Below are 20,847 nucleotides of genomic sequence, written 5' to 3'. Positions count from 1 at the left end.
CCTCATACGGTATAGAGAGAGAAAGTGCCCTGGCGTCTCTTCCTTTTCTTATAAGGGCATCAGTCCTATCAGATCAGAACCTTACCCCTCTGACCTCGTTTAACCTTTATCACCTCCTTGCAGGTCCTGTCTCCAAATACAATCCCATGAGGGGTTAGGGCTTCAACACAGGAATCGGGGAGGGAAGGGACAGGGAATTCAGTCCATAACAGGCAGGAACACAACTTCTCAGGGCCTTAGCTTTTCTTGTAAAATGAGGTTCATAATACTTCCTTAAAGGATTCTGGGAAGGATTCAGTGAAGTCCCTCCTTCATTGTGAAGGACAATTTTTTGGCAAATTTTTACCATTATTGTCATTATTATTTAAAAAACAATAATGAGGGCCAGGCATGGTGGCTCATGCCTGTAATCCCAGCACTTTGAGAGGCCAAGGTGGGTGAATCACAAGGTCAGGAGATCGAGACCATCCTGGCCAACATGGTGAAACCCCGTCCCTACTAAAAATACAAAACAATTAACTGTGCATGGTGGTGTGTGCCTGTAGTTCCAGCTATTTGGGAGGATGAAGCAGGAGAATTGCTTGATCCCAGGAGACGGATGTTGCACTGAGCTGAGATCCCGCCACTGCACTCCAGCCTGGCGACAGAGCGAGACTCCTTCTCAAAAAAACAAAACAAAACAAAAAAACCAATAATGAGGATAATGACGATTCTGTGGTTCGGGAGAGTGCCTTCTTTGAATACTCCTTACTCTGCCCTCTTTTAATTATTTATTTTCTAAAAATCCCATTCTTGGCCAGGTGTGGTGGATTATCTGAGATCAGGAGTTCGAGACCAACCTGGCCAACATGGTAAAACCCCATCTCTACCAAAAATACAAAAAAAAAAAAAAAATTAGCCAGGCATGGTGGTGGGCGCCTGTAATCCCAGCTACTTGGGAGGCTGAGGCAGGAGAATCTCTTGAACCCAGGAGGCAGAGGTTGCAGTGAGCCAAGATTGTGCCACTGCACTCCAGCCTGGGCTGTAACAAGAGTGAAACTCCATCTCAAAAAAACAAACAAAAAAATCCCATTCTTGACTCCAGTTTCTGGAATTCCCAGTTGGGAAATTAAGTACAGTTTAGGGTATCAGTAAAGCAGAGCCCCAGAGATACTGAGCTTAAAAGAGAATGAATAAGAACATCTGAAAGGAGAAAGCAAGAGCAAGCAAACAAGAGAACAAATGTATTTCGGCACAACTATATAAATGTGTGTATTTTGAAAAACAAAATTATATGCCACTGCTTACTGTTATTTTGTTCTAAATTGCATATGGCAGCAGTGTGATTGATATTTTCAGGGTGCTGGGCCTCTAAATGCTCCAACTGTACCTTATTGATTTTATCTTGTTATATAACCCTAGATGCACCAATGCACCTCCCACTAGGAAAGAGAATAGCATGTGGAAAGGAACTTTGGTAGAAGAAAGGATGCAAAGTCAAGTTGCAAATGGCAGGCCAGTGTGGCTAGACTAGTGGGAGGCAGAAGGAGAATGTTTTAAGACAACTATGATGTGATCGGGCATTTTAAATGATCCCTCTGGCCTCTGGGAGCCATATGGAGAAAAGATTGAAAGGAGTGAGCATGGATCTGGGACAGCAGGGGCAGCATCCCAGATGAGAGGTAGTGATGGAAATCACTACTGATACTTATCTGATTTAATAATAGCAATAAAGTCTAGTCCCACCTCTAATTTATGCCCCACAAACAGACCATGGTGTGTACTGCCTCTGCTCAGAACAAAGCCTAGAGCTGCCTCATCGTGCAGATTCCAGCCCAGGACAAGCAGAGAACAGTAAATGTCAGAATCAGACAATTTGCAAAGACGTTAAATCCCCAGCCCCAGACATAGCAGCAGGTCTGTATGCTAGAGGACAGAAGCATAATTTTCCATAACCCAGAGCGGACGTGAAATGTGAAGGCAAATCCCAATGCAGGTATTTGGCGACTGAGAACAGAGACTTGGAAGAAAGAAGGGAAGCAGGAGTGACTGAGGAGCTGTTCTTTGGTCATTGTTCCTTCGTCCTCTCATTTAATCCTCCCAGCCACCCTGCAAGGGAGAGTTTACTCTCCCCATTTCCTAGGTGAGCAAACTGAGGCATAGAGGGTCTGAATGCCTTTTTGATTTATAGACAGGGTCTTGCTCTATTGCCCAGGCTGGAGTACAGTGGCACCATCCTAGCTCACTGAAGCCTGGAACCCCTGGGCTCAAGCAATTCTCCCACCTCAGCCTCCTGAGTAGCTGGGACTACAGATGTGAGTCACCATGCTCCACGAAGAGCCTGAATGCCTTGACCAAGTGATGGAACCATCTTGACCATGGTTTCCTTGCAACTGATTCCTGAGTTTCTGATCTTAGCCACAGTGCTAGATAATCACTCTCCCCAGGGTTGCAGCGACCTCAAAAGAAGGGCCCTAATCTCATGACTAAAACAAAGGCCTATGTGACTCCTAAGAGAAATAAGGACTAACACCTAGCCCCCACTCTCCATATGCATGTCTCCAAGCCACGTACATGAGTCATGCCATTTAATCCACCTAAGACGCTCTGACGGAGGCACTGTTGATATCAATACTCCTATTCAGTAGATGAATAAATGGTTCTGAGAGGTAAAGTTACTTGTCCAGGGAACACAGATAGTTGGGTGGATTTGAATCAGCACTATTTGTTCTGTCCGGGAGAGGACAGGGCATAGGGCATAGGCAGCATAATTGAAGACATCAAGCTGCTCTTTTATTATTTTCACATTGATACTGAAGAGTAGCATAACTGCTATGGAATGTATTGTTCTTGTTTCTTTCTCTCAGCACATCCAATTTATCAAAACAAAACAAAAAAAGACCATTGACTCTTTTTTCAAAGCACAGAGGATCCAATTACTTCTAGCCACCTTCAGTGCTCATACTTTGCCCCAAGACCCCGTGATCTCTCACCTGGATTATCACAATGGCCTCCTGGTCAGCCTGTCTGCATCCATCGTTGCTCCCCACCTATCTACCCCATCCTCACTCCCCACCTATCTACCCCCTCACATGAGTGTCAGAATGGTTCTGTTAAAATGTAATCAGGTCAGAGCACTCATCTGCTCAAACCTCAGCTCACTCAAGGTAAATCCCACATCCTTCACAATGGCCCACAAAGCCTCATCTGATCTGATCAACACCTCCTATTTTCTCTTCCAGCTCATCTTCTCTCTCTAATCCTCTCTTTTCCCTCTGCACTCTCTGTGGCCCTCGCTGCAGGGCCTTTGCACATGCCCTTCCTTGGAATGCTCTTTCTTCAAATAACTGCAGGCTTCACCTTCACATCTCTTTCAGGCTTCTACTCAACTACCATCTCATCCAAAATTCTTCCCTGACCACCGTTTAGGATATACCCGTGTCTCTCTATCTTCCATACTCTGCTTTACTTTGCCCCTGTAACCCCTGACATAGCACATATTTATCTCTGTTTTTTGTTTGTTTGTTTGTTTGCTTTTTCAAATAACCTACCTTCCACACTGCAAAGTAAGCTCCATGAAGCGAGAGAGTGAAGTGGCTTTGTTAGGTCTTCTGCTGTATCCACAGTAGCTAGGACAATGCCTGGCACAGAGAAGGAGGGCAAGAAATCTTTTTAAATGAATGCATGAATAAATGAATGCTCAGGATAGAAAAAAAAATCAGATATGAGGACATGAGGCTTCCCCTTATCAAAGGCCCCCTATTGTAAGGGTAAAAGAAAGGAAAATGTGTTTATAGTGTACCTACTGTTTGTCAACATGGCAGTTAGGAGGGCAGCTCCAACTCAGACAGAGCTAGATCTAAATTCCTGGCTTCGCCTCTTGCTAGCTGGATGACCTAGGAAAATTACCTGTCTGCTCTAAGCTCAGCTCCCTCACCTACGCAATGTGGACACTGAGATCACCTACCATCAAGGATGTCCTAGGTAGGAGATACAAAGTGCATTCCAAGTGCCTGACGCCTGAGAAGTGGCAATAAATATTAGCTATTCAAATTTTTATACCAGCTGACCTCCCTGGGACAGTAAAAGTGCCTCTTTCCTGAAGTACAATCAGGACTTTCAAATTTATTTTTTTTCAGATGTGAGGTAATCAGAGTGCAGAGAGGAATTCCACTAGATAGAAGAATCCAAGAACTGACCTAAATAAATATTCCTCCCTCATATCATTTTTGACCTTTGCTATTTAAACTTTGAAATGATGCAATACACGGACGCTCCACCTGAGATACTCGGACACCAGTTACCTTCACATTTTAATCTCTGATTCCAGACTTTGATGGTCTGCAGGAATTCTGGAAGCTATTTTCCCGGATAAGAAAATGATCAGCATGTACGCTGTTTATAAGTAGTATTAGGGCTTGAATGGTCACAGAAAGAAGGCAGCAGGGAGCATGTTTGTTTGAGGTACAGGTATTTGGTTGGCAGAATTCTGGTCCAATAGTCCTATGAGTAAGGTCCTGAGAATTAGCACAGATCACTTACTTCTCTCTGGGATTAGCTTTTACATTTAGGCAGAGAGCCCGAGTTTGCATGTGTCACTGTGATAGAGGACATATTTCTCCTATGCTGATTCTGTTTTACTTGTTCATTAAAATCACCATCATCTGAGCAAAAAGGCAAACTGTGGAACATTCAGTATCTTGTAATCCCACTTATGTAAATTATATTGATGTGTATTTCTTTAAGCACTGGAAAGATATCTGGAAAGATGCACTTTAAAATAGAACGTGGTTAACTGGCTATTTAGGGCTGATGGGAATTTGGATGAGTTGAGGGGTTTTTTTGTTGTTTTAATCTTCCTTGTATTATTTGAGGTTTCTAAAATTCCTGCAAATTATCTGTGTAATACAAAAGAAACAATAAAGCTGTGTTCGTTTCCAAAGGAAAAAAGTCATCATCATCATTATCATCATCATCATCATCATCATCATCATCATCACAAACAACATTGGACCGTGGCCAGTTACCATACTTGAATTTTCCCACATTTGTGGCAGCACTGGGGTCGGGTACCTAGTGGTGCCCACTCTAAGAAGGCCAAATGGGGACTGGGCATGATGGCTTGTGCTTGTAATCCCAGTACTTTGGGAGGCCGAGGCGGGTGGATCACAAGGTCAAGAGATCAAGACCATACTGGCCAACATGGTGAAACCCCGTCTCTACTAAAAATACAAAAATTAGCTGGGTGTGATGGCGTGTGCCTATAGTCCCAGCTACTCAGGAGGCTGAGACAGGAGAATCACTTGAACCCCTGGAGGCGGAGGTTGCAGTGAGCCAAGATCGTGCCACTGCACTCCAGCCTGGCGACAGAGCGAGACTCCATCTCAAAAAGAAAAAAAGAAGGCCAACTGGGAAGCCAATGAGTTGGCTGTTTGGTTTCCTAATGAATGGAGGTTGCAGGTTATTTGGGCATTTGTCAATGGCATCTAAAAGTCCTAAACTGATGTGCCAGGCGGGGCAGTGTTGATGCTCATCTTTCCCACTTCTACCTGTATTTGTGGAAGTCAGCAGCTTGATGGGGGTCCAAATGCTGGGAGTCTGTTTGTTGAACAGAAGTATTCTAACCCCCTTAGCAGGGAGGCAAGTGGGCAAAAGAGAGGGCACAGAGATTTCTGGTCACTCCAAGCCATGCCAGGCTGAAACTTCCTGGTGGTGTCCAGGAAAAAGGCTGATGAATTTCCCTCATTCATTCCTTTATTAATTAGTACATGTTAGGCATCTACTGCAGGGCAGACACTAGATCAAGGCTTGGATGTGATCCAGAAAAAACACCTGTCCTCATGGATCCCACAGTCTAGAGGGGAAGCCGGGCAGTAAACGTAGAGTAAGGCTTTACAAAACTAACCTTAGACAGGCTGTGCTGAGTAGAATATAAATCAGATGCTGAGACAGTCTAAATCAAGAGTCAGTAAATCCTAATAATGATTTATTTTTTTACATTTTAAAAGGGTTGTAAACAAACAGAATCATATGTAATAGGGACTTTCGGTGCCTCATAAAGCCTAAAATATTTACTCTGGCCCTTTGCAGAAAGCTTGCTGATGCTTGGAAAAATCAAAAAGGACATAGGGAGAGGACATGTAAAGGCAGAGAGGTCAGAGGAGCCTCTCTGAAGATGCAACACAAGCTGAAACCTGACCAAGCAGGACCCAGTCATGAGAATAGCCCGTGTGGTCCAGAAAGTGAGTCATCAAGTGCAAAAGTCTTGAGGCAGGGAGGAGGCAAGTGTGGTTGGAGCATTATAGTAAAAGAGATGGTTGGTGTAAGGTGCAGGGAACCAGGGGAGCAACCAGGGGCCAGAGCATGCAGGCTGGGGCGAGTAGCAGTAGGAAGCAGTGAGCTCTGAACTCTGGAGATGTCTGCCTGTGTGTCTGTCTCTCCATCTATAGCCATCTATCTAAACATATCTCTCACTGCAGTGACACAATATTTAGGTAGATGATAGATAAATTGATTTACTTTTTGCTGTTGTTGTTGTTGACTCAGAGTCTTTCTCTGTCGCTGGCTGGAGTGCAGTGGTGCGATCTTGGCTCACTGCAACCTCTGCCTCCCAGGTTGAAGTGATTCTCGTGCCCCAGCCTCCCAAGTAACTGGAATTATAGGTACGTGCCACACACCCAGCTAATTCTTTGTATTTTTAGTAGAGACAGGGTTTCACCATGTTGGTCAGGCTGGTCCCAAACTCCTGACCTCAAGTGATCTGCCTGCCTCAGCCTCCCAAAGTGCTGGGATTACAGGCATGAGCCACCGCACCTGGCCTGATTTACTTTTAATTTTGAAATAATTATAGATTCACAGCAAGTCACAAAATAGTACATAGAGTCCCACCAGCCCTTCACTCATTTTCCCCAATGGTGACAAGGTATAACTTATAGAAGTGGAAAATTGACATTGGCGTGATACTATTAACTAGACTACAGAGCTTGAGTTCATTTATATTTGTAATCACTCTGGCCACTCCATGGAGAACGGATTCATGGCAGGCTTGAACTGCAGATACAGGGTGTAGCAGGGTACTGCAATTATCCAAGCAAAAAAGAAAAATGAATATGAAGAAAAATAGACACATCTCAGTTTTCTGGGCAGTTCATTTCCACTTTGTTTCAGTATCTGGCCTCCTTATGTGCATCAACAGTTTCATGGGACAGTGAAGATGAAATAAAGTGACGTATATAACTATCTAGCACCGTGTCCCAGACCCTGGTGCAGTGTATTCCGTAAACATGAATCCTCTGCACGTCCTCCCCCTCCATTCTCAATGGGGATGGAAGGTTAATGAGTAAACAGCCTTGCTATGGTAATGTGGGAAAATGGACTGAGTGAAATACTGCAGGCCTTGGGGCTCGAGTCTGCCCAACACAACATTTCTCATGTCATAAGGGCTCAATAATGTTATCCGATTTGTGTTTGAACAAAACAGCCCAGGCGTACACACCAAACACCAGCAGAGTGTGTAAGCGGATGGACTCTTGAGCCAGACTGCCTAAGTCCAAATCCTGGCGTTCATAGCTGTGTGGTCTTGGGAAGGTTTCTGCATCTCTGTGAAGGACATTTACGCCTAACTCAGGCAGCTGCTATCCTGTCTCTCCCTTCCCCTGTTTCTCTTCCCTGCAGTGTAACTGAAATGTTTCAGTTTCTTCTTCTGTAAAATGGGATGCTAATAATGACATCTCTTTCAGTGGATTACCAATGGTATTAAATGAATGGATACATATAAAATACACAGAAAAAATGCCTAGCCTATACGGTTAATAAATACTCCAAAAATGTTCCTTTTGTTGTTCCTTCTTCCCCACTGGAGAACGACCTCTCCAAATTGAGCCAATTGAGGGCTACTGGGGAAAATATTGTGCAAAATATGTGACACATTCTGTGTTTACGGTAATGATTCTTTCCGTGAAATGCATTGGGAGTTGCCAGAATTAGACTCAACATTCAGTAAATCATGATAATGGGAGATTACCTTTCCAGTGGCCCATGATTTGAGGAGATATGCACAACCTCCAAGAATTTCTGATAAGCCAGAAAAATGTGATCATGCGTCCTGAGAACAGAAGGAGGGAATATCTCCTGCCCCTTCCCAAGTTTCCTGGGACCCCTCTAGCGCATGGGTCAAACTATGACTCAAATGCTAATCCCTGTTTTCACTTCTACTCCTAATAATGGATTGAGGAGGTTGCAGGTGGTGGCTCCTAGAGAAAACAAACATTTTTTAAGTTCCCTAGTAATTGTGGCAATCAGCTTGTTTGGGAACATGTGAAAATGCATGTAAAACACCCTACAAAATATTCGGCACACAATATGGGCTCAATAATGTTAGCTGCTTTATGATTTCATGAAATAGCCTCGGGATACATAAAGGACACTAGTGGAGTGCTTAAAAGAGTGGACTCTTGGGCCAGGCCCCCTGAATTCAAAGGCTAGCATTAATAGCTGTGTGGTTTGGGGAAGGTTTTTTTTTAACCTCTACAAACCTTTAATATGAGGGTAATAATAGTACCTATCTCGTAGAGCTATTGTATAGTTTAAAAGAATTAGTATGTGTAAAAATGTATACAAACAGTAACTAGCAAGTGACACAGGGAAAATTCTGTGTTAGCTCTAATGATCCCTTCCATGAAATGCACTGGGAGTTGCCAGAATTAGATTCAGGATTCTGGCCGGGCTTGGTGGCTCATGCCTGCAATCTCAGCACTTTGGGAGGCTGGAGCAGGCGGACCACTTGAGGTCATGAGTTCAAGACCAGCCTGGCCAACATGGTACAACCCCATCTCTACCAAAAATATTAAAAAAAAAAAAAATAGCCAGGTGTGGTGGCACGCAACTGTAATCCCAGCTACTCAGGAGGCTGAGGCAAGAGAATCTCTTGAACCCGAGAGGCAGAGGTTGCAGTGAGCCGAGACTGCACCACTGCACTCCAGCCTGGGTGACAGAGTGAGACTACATCTCAATAAATAAATTAATTAATTACAAAATAATTAAGTAAATCATGATAACATGAGATTACCTTTGCAGTGGCCCATCATTTGAGGAAATATGCACAACCTCCAAGAATTTGTGAGAAGCACAAATATAATTTTATTTTCATTTGCTCTGAGCAAGTCATATAAGAAAGTCCTGTGAGATCTTTGGAAGATTACAGAAGCTGTTAAGATTCTGAAACTAGCTTAAGAAAAACAAAATCACAGAAGATGCTGAATGGTAGCAAGGTTGAGACACAAATGTGGTTTGGTTTTCATTACAGCTTCTGTAGGAATTAATCAGCTTGATACCAAGTGGCAATGTTGCTTTTTTACCAAAACACATTATTTTAGCACAGTCTAAGTGAGCAGATAAGACCAGATGTATGTGTGCATGTGCACACACACACACTACACACAAACACACACACACACACACACACTCGCTCACCCTCCTCAGCTCAAAGTCTAGTCAATTAACCCAAATGGGCATCCAGAAAAAAAAAAAAAAAAAAAGCAGGTCTCTAGGTTGGCAAGAGTCCATGAGAAAAAACTCCGGAAGACATTAGTCTTAGCCTCAGCCTTGTTTGCAGCAAACAGGTCCTCAAGGTATAAAGTGAGAGGACACAAGACAGGTACACCTGGAACACCTTCCCCAGTCTTCAGCCAACTTTGAGAGAACTGGATGAAATCCAAAAGACTTGGGTATAAATTGCAGACCTGTTCCTCCCAGCACTGTGACCCTGGGTAGATTCACTAAGCCTAAGACTCCAAAACTGTAGAACAGGCTTCCCTTAGAATTTTAAGAATGAGGTGATCTGGTGTACAACACTTCTTAGTAAGGTGCCCGCACCTGGTAACTGAATAGCCCACATGGGCGGGCAGTCACTTTTCCGTTGTGACTTGTTCTCTTCCATCCGAGCTTTACAGCTCAGATTTGCCACTTGCTGCTAGATTCCAGACTATTTTAGCTTCCTCTTGGTTATGCCTTGGCCTCTGCATCCCAGCTCAGATGATTGTGTCTCCTGGATAAGACCCCGGGAAACTTCCCATGGCTGCCAGCTCCCTCTAGCATGCAAGTCTTGTTTCAAACTGGCCTTCTGGCCACAACCCACAGCCCTCTGATGTCCGAAAGGTTCAGTTAGAAAGTCTTCCCTCTTTGGAGTAAGCGTTGCCCTTTCTCCCCATGCATATGCTCCTAGGAAGCCATGAATTCTCATTCCTGTTGCAAGTGCGTTTATCAGATACCTTTTGCTGCAATGCAGTAAAGATTGAAGAGGGCTATGGGTAATGGACTTGGGTATATTCATTTTATGCATTTGCTATAACAAATTACTACAAACTGAGTGGCTTAAAACAACAGAAATACAATCTTTCACAATTCAGGTGGCCAGAAATGCAAAACCACCCTCACGGGGCTGAGCAGGGCCACTCCCTCCAGAGGCTCCAAGGGAGAGCCTTTCTTGCCTCTCCCAGCTTCTAGAGGCACTGGCATTCCTTGGCTTGTGGCTGCATCAATCAAATCTTCAATATCATTGTCTTCAGATCTCTCTCCATTGCCTCCTTCTCTCCTGTGTGTCTGTGTTAGCTCCCATTGGCTCTCTCTTTTAAGGACACTTGTGATTATATTTAGGACAAAACATCCTGTAATCTCCCTGTCACAAGATCCCTACCTTAATCGCCTCTGCAAAGACCCTTTCCCCAAATAAAGTCACATTTACAGGATCCAGGGATTAGGATCTGATATTTTAGGGGGCCATTATTCAGCCCCCTAAGGTGGGTTCAATGAAGCAACAAGTGAGATGGGAAGTCATGTCTGTCGAATACCTGCTGTGTGCTAGATCCCTTCCTCAAAACAAGTTTGTGTGCTAAATATCATAATTTCCATCCTATGGATGGTGATAATGTTTTTAAAAAATAAAAGAGGCGGAGAACAGCAGCCACGTTTGTTTTTGTTTTTGATTGTAGATTAAATGGTAATTAATCAGCCCAACACGGAGCACAGGCTGTTTTTTAACTGCATCACCTATACCCTCGTCCTGCAACTGTCTAACACCTTCCTGTCTTTCAAAACCTCAGCTCAGTGCCAATATCCGTGGGATGCTTTCCTGCACCCCAGGCTAGGCAGTGACCTTTCTTCGGGGGCCCTGGCTTATTCTGTGCTCTCTGATCACTGTGTTGCTTCCTCTCTGTCCCAAAAGACCACATAGCTTCTCTAAGGTCAGGGAACCTATCTCGACTTTGCGTCCCCAACAACTTGCACGGGTAAAGCACGGTAGTTAATAACTATGGAATGGATACAGTGATGAGATTGAGACTCAGAAAAGTTTATATTATCGTATTTATTTATGTATTTATTGAGATGGAGTCTTGCTCTGTTGCCAGACTGGAGTGCAGTGGCCCAATCCCCACTCAATGCAACCTCCACATCCCGGGTTCCAGCCATTCTCCTGCCTCAGCCTCCCGAGTAGCTGGGATTACAGGCACCTGCCACCACTCCCAGCTAATTTTTGTATTTTTAGTAGAGATGGGGTTTCACCATGTTGGCCGGGATAGTCTTGATCTCTTGACCTCGTGATCCACCCACCTCAGCCGCCCAAAGTACTAGGATTAGAGGCATGAGCCACTGCGCCTAGCCAGAAAAGTTTATATTATTTTTCAAAGGTCATGCTAGCAGAGTTTTTCTTCTTATAATAAATCAGTTCATTCGCCTTTTAGAAAATTAGAACAGTGCAGATAAAGTCCCTTTGACTTCCACCTCAAATAGCATTATGAATGTCATTCCTGTTCTTCCAGACCTCTTTTTATTACTTTACACGCACATAAATGTATCCATAAAATACATGGCATTTGCTGTGATGTTTTTTACAGAAATAGTATCCTTTTAAATGGATTTCTCAACAACTCATATTTTTTATTCAACAATATGTGTCTTTGAGATCCACCTCTCCAACTGACGTCAGTTCATTCCTTTGAGGGCTGTGTTGTACTCCATCATGTAAATAAACTATATCCTATTTATTCTTTCCCCTATTGATACACTCTCAGGTTGATTTTAATCGTCTTTCATTACAAAAGGCAGTTTTGCAGTGACAATTTCCATGCACGACCCATACTGCATGCAGATAAGTGCTTCTCCTGAGTAGATACTTAGAAGTACCGAGGGGATTTGAACCCAGGCCTTCCTGATTGAAAAGTCTTTCTATAATGTCAAGCTTCTGCTTGTTATTCTAGCCAAAAATCACAGTTGAGAGTCCTGGAAGGGTCAAGCAGGACTGGGTTTGTTCCACTTTTGAAGGCAGACGAATCACCGGGAATCCTGAAGACAGAGAATCTGACAGGCCTAACAGAATCATTAAAGGGAGAAACAGTTTCAGCTCATTCATCTTTTCACTGTTATATCCTCTTCTCACTTGCTACTTTGTTGTTTAGCAATACAAGAGGCAGAAGGTAGAGGGTCCCTTCCTTAGGACTACACAGGACTGGCCACTAGAGTCTCAAAACTGGTCCACACTGGCCCAGCCTCTGCTCATCCAGCTGTGTGACCTTGGATAAGCCTGATAATGCTTTTGATTGACTTGCCTTTCCCATCCTCTCCTCCTTTAATAAAATCACCAAGGATCTGAGATCAAATCTGCCTCCAGCCCCTGCCACCTGGGAACCAACATAACGATTCCAGCAGTATTTTCCCTTCTTTTTATTCATTCCTGCAGCCATTGTTTATTGAGTATCTACCATGTGAAAGGCACTCCTGAGTGTTTCAAGCTCTCCCCCACCAACCCTGCCCCAGGACCTTTGCACAAACTGTTTTCTTTAACTAGCCAACTCCTACTCACCTTTTGCTTGTCATTTCAGGGTCATATCCACACATGGAAGCCTCTGCATTGATCGAATTCCCCATTTTTGTAGCTCCCAAATCCTTTTCTCCTTTCTCTCTGGGACTATTTGCCCAGGTATAAATAGAAGATATGGACGAAGAGGATGACTGAATTATTAGGGTCCTAACATTGGAGAATACTCAGGAAGCCTCCCTCACCCTCACTTTGCTGCACCCCTTACAGTGACCTCATCACCAAGCCCTAATATATGGGGTTTTTTTAATTTCTCACATACGTTCTACAGAGGTCCCCTTCTCCCCATTGCCACTGCCACCCCAACACCCAGCCTTGGTCACTGTCATTTCTTGCTTGGCCTTTCTTATTCCTCTTTTCATTTTCACTCAAGCAACTCCCACCAACTCTGTTTGATTCATCTCTTTGAGGGATCTCAAAATTAATGCCTGATATTATCACTCCTCCCTTGCTTAAAACTGTTCAGTGACTTTCCCCTGCTCTTAGGATAAAGCCCAGAATCCTTGATGTGCACTAGAAAGCCCTCTGTGATTTGTCCCTGCCTGCCTCTCCAGTTTCAGCTCACACCTCCCCACCCCCAGCCACACTTGTCTTCTTTTGTCTCGTGAGTGTTCTGTGCTCTCCCCCACCAACCTACCCCAGGGCCTTTGCACAAGATGTTCTCTAGCCAACTCCTACCCACCTTTCTCTGTCATTTCAAGGTCATCTCCACACATGGAAGCCTTTGCAGAGTCCGTTGATCAAATTCCTCATTTCTGTAGCTCTCAAATCCTTTTCTCCTTATAGCTCCTTTCAACAGATTGGAATCATATTTATCTATGGAATTCCTCAACTAATATCTGTGTCTCTCCCTGGACTGGAAGCTCCATAAGGGCTATGCTTGTCTCCATTAGTATATCCACAGTGCCTTTCACATAGTAGAGGCTCAATAAACAATGGCTGCAGGAATGAACAAAAAGTAGGGAAAATACTGCTGGTATCGTTACATCTGCTCCTAGGTGGCAGGGGCTGGAGGCAGATTTGATCTTCTCAGATCCTTGGTGATTTTATTAAAAGAGAAGAGGGTGGGAAAGGCAAGTCAATCAAAAGTATTATCAGGCTGGTAATAATTCAACACATTTAACTTATCTGAGCCTCAGTTTCCCCACTTGCAAAACAGAGAATATAGTTATTCCCACTTCATAGGGTTGATGTGAGAATCGAGACCCTGTGTGTCAAAGTACTTGGCACATTGAATGACGTATAAAAAGTGCTCACTCAACGTTTGCTATTTGCTCTCATAGGAGGAGCTCAGTAAATGACAGCTGATATGAGGCATGCCTTGATTAGCCAAGATTTGTGGATTCAGGGCTTTAAATGCATGATGTCCTTTGACTCTCATGTCAGCCTATTTGTCAACTTGTTCTTGAAAACCAAATCTTCCCCATGATCCAGTGTTTGAACCAATCGTAGCCTGCACCCGACTACTCACAATATGGTCCAGAGACCCACAGCAGTGGCAACACCCTGGAACTTGTCAGAAATGCAGAATCTCAGGTCCCATTCCCAACCTCCTGAACCAAAATCTTAATTCTTATACAAGACTCCTAGGCGTTTCAAGGGTTTACTAAAGTGTAAGGAGCCCCAAGTCTAGGCCAATCAGACATCTCTGCTCTGAGGCCGAGGCCTGTTATGGAACTGCCTAAGAACATGGCTAATAAAGGAACAAGGTGAGGTTTGAACTCATGCCGTCTGATTGCAGACTGAGAGGTTGGTCCCTCTATTGTGTGGACTGGCAAGCGTGAGGTGCCTTACTGAGATAAGCAGGCAAGGACCTTGACCCTCAAATTATGCACAGCCTCACGGTGGAGAGAGAGAAACAAACAGGAAATGTTGATGCAGAAAGCTAGATGCTGTGACGACAGGTGGGGGTGCTATGGCAACGCCATACTCACCAAGGCCTAGGATTCACCAAGAGCAAATACTTTCTAGTACAAGGAGATAAACGCAATGTGTTCAGGCAAGTGCACATAGCCTGGAATAGGGCTCACAAAGTTTGGGAGAACAGCTGAGCAGGAGCAGTGGGAAGGAGTGAATGAAGCTCTTCAAGTGGCCAGTGGCCAGATTGAGAAGGTCAGCAAGCCCGGTGCTCAGCAGCCTGCAGAGATGACAAAGATGCTCACTTTTGCTGCAGGGAGCTGCTGCTCTAGGACAAAGCCTACAGACCTCCCCCTGCCTCTCATGGGGATAATACTCAACAGTTACAGAACTTTCTCATGCATTCCCTGAAGTGATCTTCATGTGACCCTAAGAGGCAAGCACGGAGCCCTGTTGTACAGACTAGCAAGGAGTGCAAAGAAAGTGAGTGACCCAAGTTACCATGTGGCAGGCTTTAGAGTGGATACAAAGTGAAAAAAAAAAGGCATTTTCCTTCATATCTGATCAAGCAGAGGAGTTGCTCCATAATTGTCAGGTCATTTTTAATTTTTTATTTATTTTACATTTTTAAATGTTACATATTTTCATTTATTTACGTATTTTTGAGGTGGGGTCTTGCTCTGTCGCCCAGACTGGAGTGCAGTGGCACAATCTCGGCTCACTGCAACCTCCAGGTTCCAGCAAGTCCCCTGCCTCAATCTCCTGAGTAGCTGGGACTACAGGTGCGTGCCACCATACCTGGCTAATTTTGTGTGTTTTTACTAGAGATGGGGTTTCACCATGTTGGCCAGACTGGTCTTGAACTCCTAACCTCAAGTGATCCACCCATCTCCCAAAGTGCTGGGATTCCAGGCATGAACCACCACGCCTGGCATCAAGTCATTTTTTAAATGTTGACATATTTACCTTCCCTACTTCTCTCCTTTGTGTTCCCACGAAATGGACTGGGAGAGATGCTTAATGATGAAGAAACCGAGGCACAGAAGGGATAAGCAACTTTCTTAAGAATCTACAGCAACTGGCCACGCTGGGGAAATTGTCTTAATAACACTAATCATCAGCAGACACTACTTATTACCAACAATGTTATCAGCCAGGCTCTTTGTTACCATTCTCTCATTTAAATTTTTCATCAGCCCTAGGATTGGGTATCATTTGTGTGATGATTGTGTAAACAAGTTGGCTCTCTGGAATATTAAGGAGTTGGGGAGGACCATGCTCAGAACCCAGGTCCCAAACCCACATCCTTTGTCACTAGGCCATCCTGCCTATGGGCCTGCCCGTGTCTCTCTTCTACCCAGGCATTTCACTGGGACACACATGGCTTTTATTTTCCTGTCCACTTTGATAAATACACCTTTCCCGTGTCTCACCTTATACGAGAGTTGGAATTCAGTTGTGAAACATGGGCACCCGCTCTGCTCTCAAGGCTAGTGACAGCAACCCCGAGGAACCCTGAACTCAGAAGGAGCCACAAGACAGCAACAGGCTGGAATGACGGATGTTGCAGCCCCGAAAGCCAGCTCAGTCTATCACTTCACAAACAGAAACATGTCTTTAATTATATCAGTTAGCTCAGCACAGGGAGGGGGTCTGGAGACAGATGATCGGAGTCTCCAAACAAGCAAGGCTTTTCAAGCTGTGCATCAATGCGGCGGGTGCACTTAATTCCATTTGTCACCTGTTTGACAGCCGTCAACCCCTTGATTGAGCTGGATGAGCTGACATCATGCATTTAGCCAAAATCATCAGGCTCCTATGTTTTGATTTTTAAGCTTATTGATGTCTAAAAGAAAAGCAAGAAAATCGAATCTCTCGGGATCAAAGTTTCTGTTGAGCAGAAAGAGTGTTTAGTTTTATTGGCCACCTGCTATTGGGGATTATTGCACAATAGCACTCTGCAATGATTTTTTGGAGAGAAAGTTTCATTCACTGGCGGGGTGAGAAAGACAGGCATTAAGTACCTAGTGCAGTTTCTGGCACAGAACTCAACTCAAAACATGAGAGACTCTGTCAATTGTATTGTTGTTACAAGCAATAATGTAAACCTTTTCAATAAACCCTTGTTTTACTGCTGTATCCCTAGACTTAGCACAGTGCCTGGTACATAATAGATGTTCAATAAATACCTGTAGATGGAATGAATGAATGATGAATGAATAAAAGCAAGCAGATGAGTATTATAATTCCTGTTTGCAGTGTTTGTCAATTGTAGTGTGTAGTGTGTTTGCAACAGCACGTCAGGAACCAGAAACGTGGATGGTGTGGCAAATGAACCTGAGTGCTTCATGAATGGATAAAGGGTTCGCATATAGATCACTTTCAACCAGAGTGCCAAGCACAGGGCAACTGTCAAAAGACTGCCTTTAGCTGGGCACAGTGGCTCACATCTATAATCTCAGTACTTTTCTTTTTGGCTACCTGGCACCTGAAAAATGTTCCCTCCTTTGCCTGGGGCATTCCGGGCAGAGCTCAATTCCCACTGTAGAAGGTAAAGATGCCAAATACCCACTTTCTCGGGCCTTAGCAACCACCAGGCTCTGACAATCAGCTGTGCCTGCTCCAGAGTGATATTGGAGCTATGGGCACCAAAAAATGAGGGACAAGAGCAATCCATTTTTAAAACAGATGCTGGTGGTGGTGGCGACTTTTCTGATTTCCCCGGACACAAAGGGCTGCTGGGCTAACGGTACAAGTAAGGCTGGGAGAGACGGCAGCCAGTTCTGCTGGGAGATTCTGGGAGCTGACGCTGCTTGCATAGCTCTGAGCCTACTCCTTGACCCTCTAATGGAGAGCTTCCTTACAAACACTCAGGCTTAGCTTGTCGCCTACAACCAATGTCCCCAACCATTCATTCTGTCGCTTCCCCAAGGTCACAGCTACTAAGTGGCAGAGCCAGTTAACAATCCTAGGTCTAGAGATTCTAAAGGCCACGCCCATCTTCACTGAGCTTCTAAAAAGAAATAGTCTGTCATTAAACCATGTGGCTGCAGAAGATGCTAATTGAATGTCTGGTTTGAGTCAATCATCTTTCCCCCGGTTGGTGCACATACATGTCACGTAGAGATCTGGACCAGTGGGCACGTATGGGTGCATCACACAAGCTTTTTTGGGGATACTCTGTACAGAGGCCAGCCTGGCCATCTGGGACTCAGGGTTCTGGTTAAAAGGAGAAATCCATTTGTCCAGCATTAATCAAAAGAAGCCTTCAAACTCAGGCAGAACTGACTCAATTTTTAATTGGGTTCAAGTCAGATAATTACTCAGCTGCCCATAAAATTCATTTTAACTTATTAAATGGAGCTTCCAAAATAGCATTGCTATGGAGTGTGGCCAATTGCATGGGTAATTTGTCTAAAGAAAAAATACATTGGTCTGAAACCTGAATCCTTTCTTGCCCAGTGGCTGAGGACTTGGGCAAGTGATTCAACCTTTCTGAACTATAGTTTCCTTGTCTTTAAATGGGTATATTTATATCTGCTTCATGGCAATGTTGTGGGGACACATGAGATATTTATGTAAACTAGCACATGGTCTGGCAGAGAGAAGGTGCTGGGTAAGTAGTATAAGAAGAACACCCTTAGGACAGATTCCCAGAAGTCAAATGAGTGAGTAAAACTGCATGGAACAGTCTTCAGCGTTCTTCATTTAGATTCCCACTTTTTTTTCCTAGAGGGTTGTACCAATTTTCACGGCCACTGACAATTTATAAAAGCACCTATTTTGTAAAAGATTTTAACCAGATCTTTGCCAATTGATGAGGGATGCTAAGCAACAGTAACCAGAAACGTGAATGGTGTGGCAAATGAACTTGAGTGGTTTCCGAATGGGTAAAGGGTTCACATATAGATCGGTTTCAACCAGAGTTGCCCTGCCAACCATAGGGCAATTGTCGAAAGACTCTGCCTTCAATGGTATGCAAAAGGAGTGTATTTGGAGCAAAAGTAGCATCCACATTATTGTGCATCTGAGCTTAGATCGTAACTTTAAAAAAAAAAAAAAAAAAAAAAGAGACAGGGTCTCACTCTGTTGCCTATGCTGAAGTGCAGTGGTGCAATCCTCACTGCATCCTCAAACTCCTGAGCTCAAGCAGTCTTCCAGCCTCAGCCTCCCAAGTAGCTGGGACTACAGGCATGCACCACCATGCCTGACTAATAGATCATAACTCTTAAAGTTGCAAGGGACCTGGCAGGCTGATCCAACATTCCCTTAGTGTAGGGATTACTGAAGCCAAGGAATCCGAGTATTTGCAAGACAGTGTCATTAGGGAGATTACATGGCAGGTGGTGAAGTTGCCTTTGTGTGAATTCCCAGAACAAAACGCTTTAGAGAAACAAGAAAAATATAAATTAAAGAACATGGGATGAATTCTGCAGCCACAGAAATCCTGACTTTTCCTGCTAGAGTAGAGAGGACGACCCTTCATCTACCCATTGCAAGTTGAAAACATGAAATCATTCGCAGCAGAAACCTCCAGCCATGTGTTGATTTGTGAAGTTCTTCTGGCTTTTTCTCATGATCTGGGTCATTCACAAAAGGGCTTTAAAAAACTTTGAAGTCACAGAGAACTGTGTCCTAATTCTAGCTTTACCATGTACTATCTGTGCATCCTGGCTACTCTGCCTTAGTCGGATTTCTCATTCTCAGATTTCCCATTAGCCTGCTTTGCCTGTTTACATTGTGTGCCTGTTAAGATTGAGTTAGTGACTCTTGCATCAGAGTACTCTGAGAGCAATTTGAGAATCAGGCTCCTTTCTGTCCTCTGCCAAGTCCACCAGTTGGGAGAAAACTATTATAGACCCCCAGATCCCCAGCTTGTTGGTATAAACAAGAACAATGTCCCAATTCTTTTTTCTCTTTTTTGAGACCAAGTCTCACTCTGTTGCCCAGGCTGGAGTGCAGTGGCACGATACGGGCTCACTGCAGCCTCTGACTCCCAGGCTCGAGCCATTCTCCTGCCTCAGCCTCCTGAGTAGCTGGGATTACAGATGCTCATCACCAAGCCTGGCTAATTTTTGTATTTTTAGTAGAGATGGGGTTTCGCCATGTTGGCCAGGCTGGTCACGAATTCCTGACCTCAGATGATCTGCTCGCTTCGGCCTCCCAAAGTGCTGGGATTACAGGTGTGAGCCACCGTGCCTGGCCAACAATGTCCCAATTCTACTGCACCTGGGTGACTTGCAAGTGTACTGTCAAAGGACCTATTGAAGGTGGTGGTCAATCCATGTTTTGGAGATATGAATGGCGCACACCTGTTTGCACCAAGCAAATAATGATGCGTGATGTACTTGGGCCACCTGTTCATCTCGTCAAGAGCAAAAGTACCTACCTAATGCAATTTGTTTGGCAGCCTCTCAACAGGGGATGCCAAGACTCCTTGAACATTAAGTATATTAATGTCCCCCTTTGGAGAAGATGTTCACTTTTAACCAATGTTAAATTCTTCGGCAGCAAGTTCTGGCCAGGAAATCTGTCCCTGAAGTGGGGGAAAAGGATCCAAGTGTTCAGCTGAGCGGCGCCTCATGAATAATTTCAATTTCTTCTAAAAAGGAAAAAACAATAGAACTTCATCGCTTGTTGCATCCATGACTGCATGCCAAGGCTGTTTGAACCAATCGTTCCAGCCTGGCAGGGGAGCATGCCTCTGTCCCAGAAGGATGGTCCTAAATGATTTATGGCTGTGGGACATATACCCTAATGCTTGTCTTTAGAAACAAGACTGCTGGGGAGAGAAGATCTAGAAAGAAATCTGATTGCAAACTTCTAATTAATGTATGTTTTATTTATGCTTATGAAGCCTAAAATATTAATGGAGGCAAGTGAATGCATAATTGATATGCCCCATAGAAAATATGTATTACAGTGCATGTACAGAAAACTCCAAATGTCCTTCTGTCGAAGATGTAAGAAGAATCCTGCAGCTACTGGCAACTTTGGAGTGCTCGGCATTGCTGAAATTCTTGAAATCTCTGTATTCTGGCAGTTGGTATCAAAAGAATGTTGTTTTCAGTATCTTGCCTTTTGGATGAACATACCATTTCTTTGGAGGAGAAGATGAGGTTAAGAGAGATCTAATATTA

At 44.1% G+C, this 20,847-nt stretch overlaps 1 long non-coding RNA gene across 3 annotated transcripts in view; it reads right to left on the bottom strand.

Moving 5' to 3' along the window:
* Positions 1-4,080, bottom strand: part of LOC135968733 (uncharacterized) — a 61,814-nt gene extending 57,734 nt beyond the window's left edge. For all 3 annotated transcript variants that reach the window (XR_012429219.1, XR_012429220.1, XR_010583689.2), the window contains exons 1-2: positions 3,786-4,080; positions 3,531-3,620 (exon numbers count right to left, since the gene is read on the bottom strand). This is a non-coding gene — a long non-coding RNA (uncharacterized lncRNA). The remainder of the gene's footprint in view (positions 1-3,530; positions 3,621-3,785) is intronic.
* Between the last annotated feature and the right edge of the window lie 16,767 nt (positions 4,081-20,847).

The sequence above is a fragment of the Macaca fascicularis genome, chromosome 20 (genome assembly GCF_037993035.2).
Source record: "Macaca fascicularis isolate 582-1 chromosome 20, T2T-MFA8v1.1".
NCBI classification, from domain to species: Eukaryota; Metazoa; Chordata; class Mammalia; order Primates; family Cercopithecidae; genus Macaca; species Macaca fascicularis.
The sequence above is the reverse complement of the archived record's forward strand: the minus strand, read 5'-3'. Positions and strand labels throughout refer to the sequence as shown.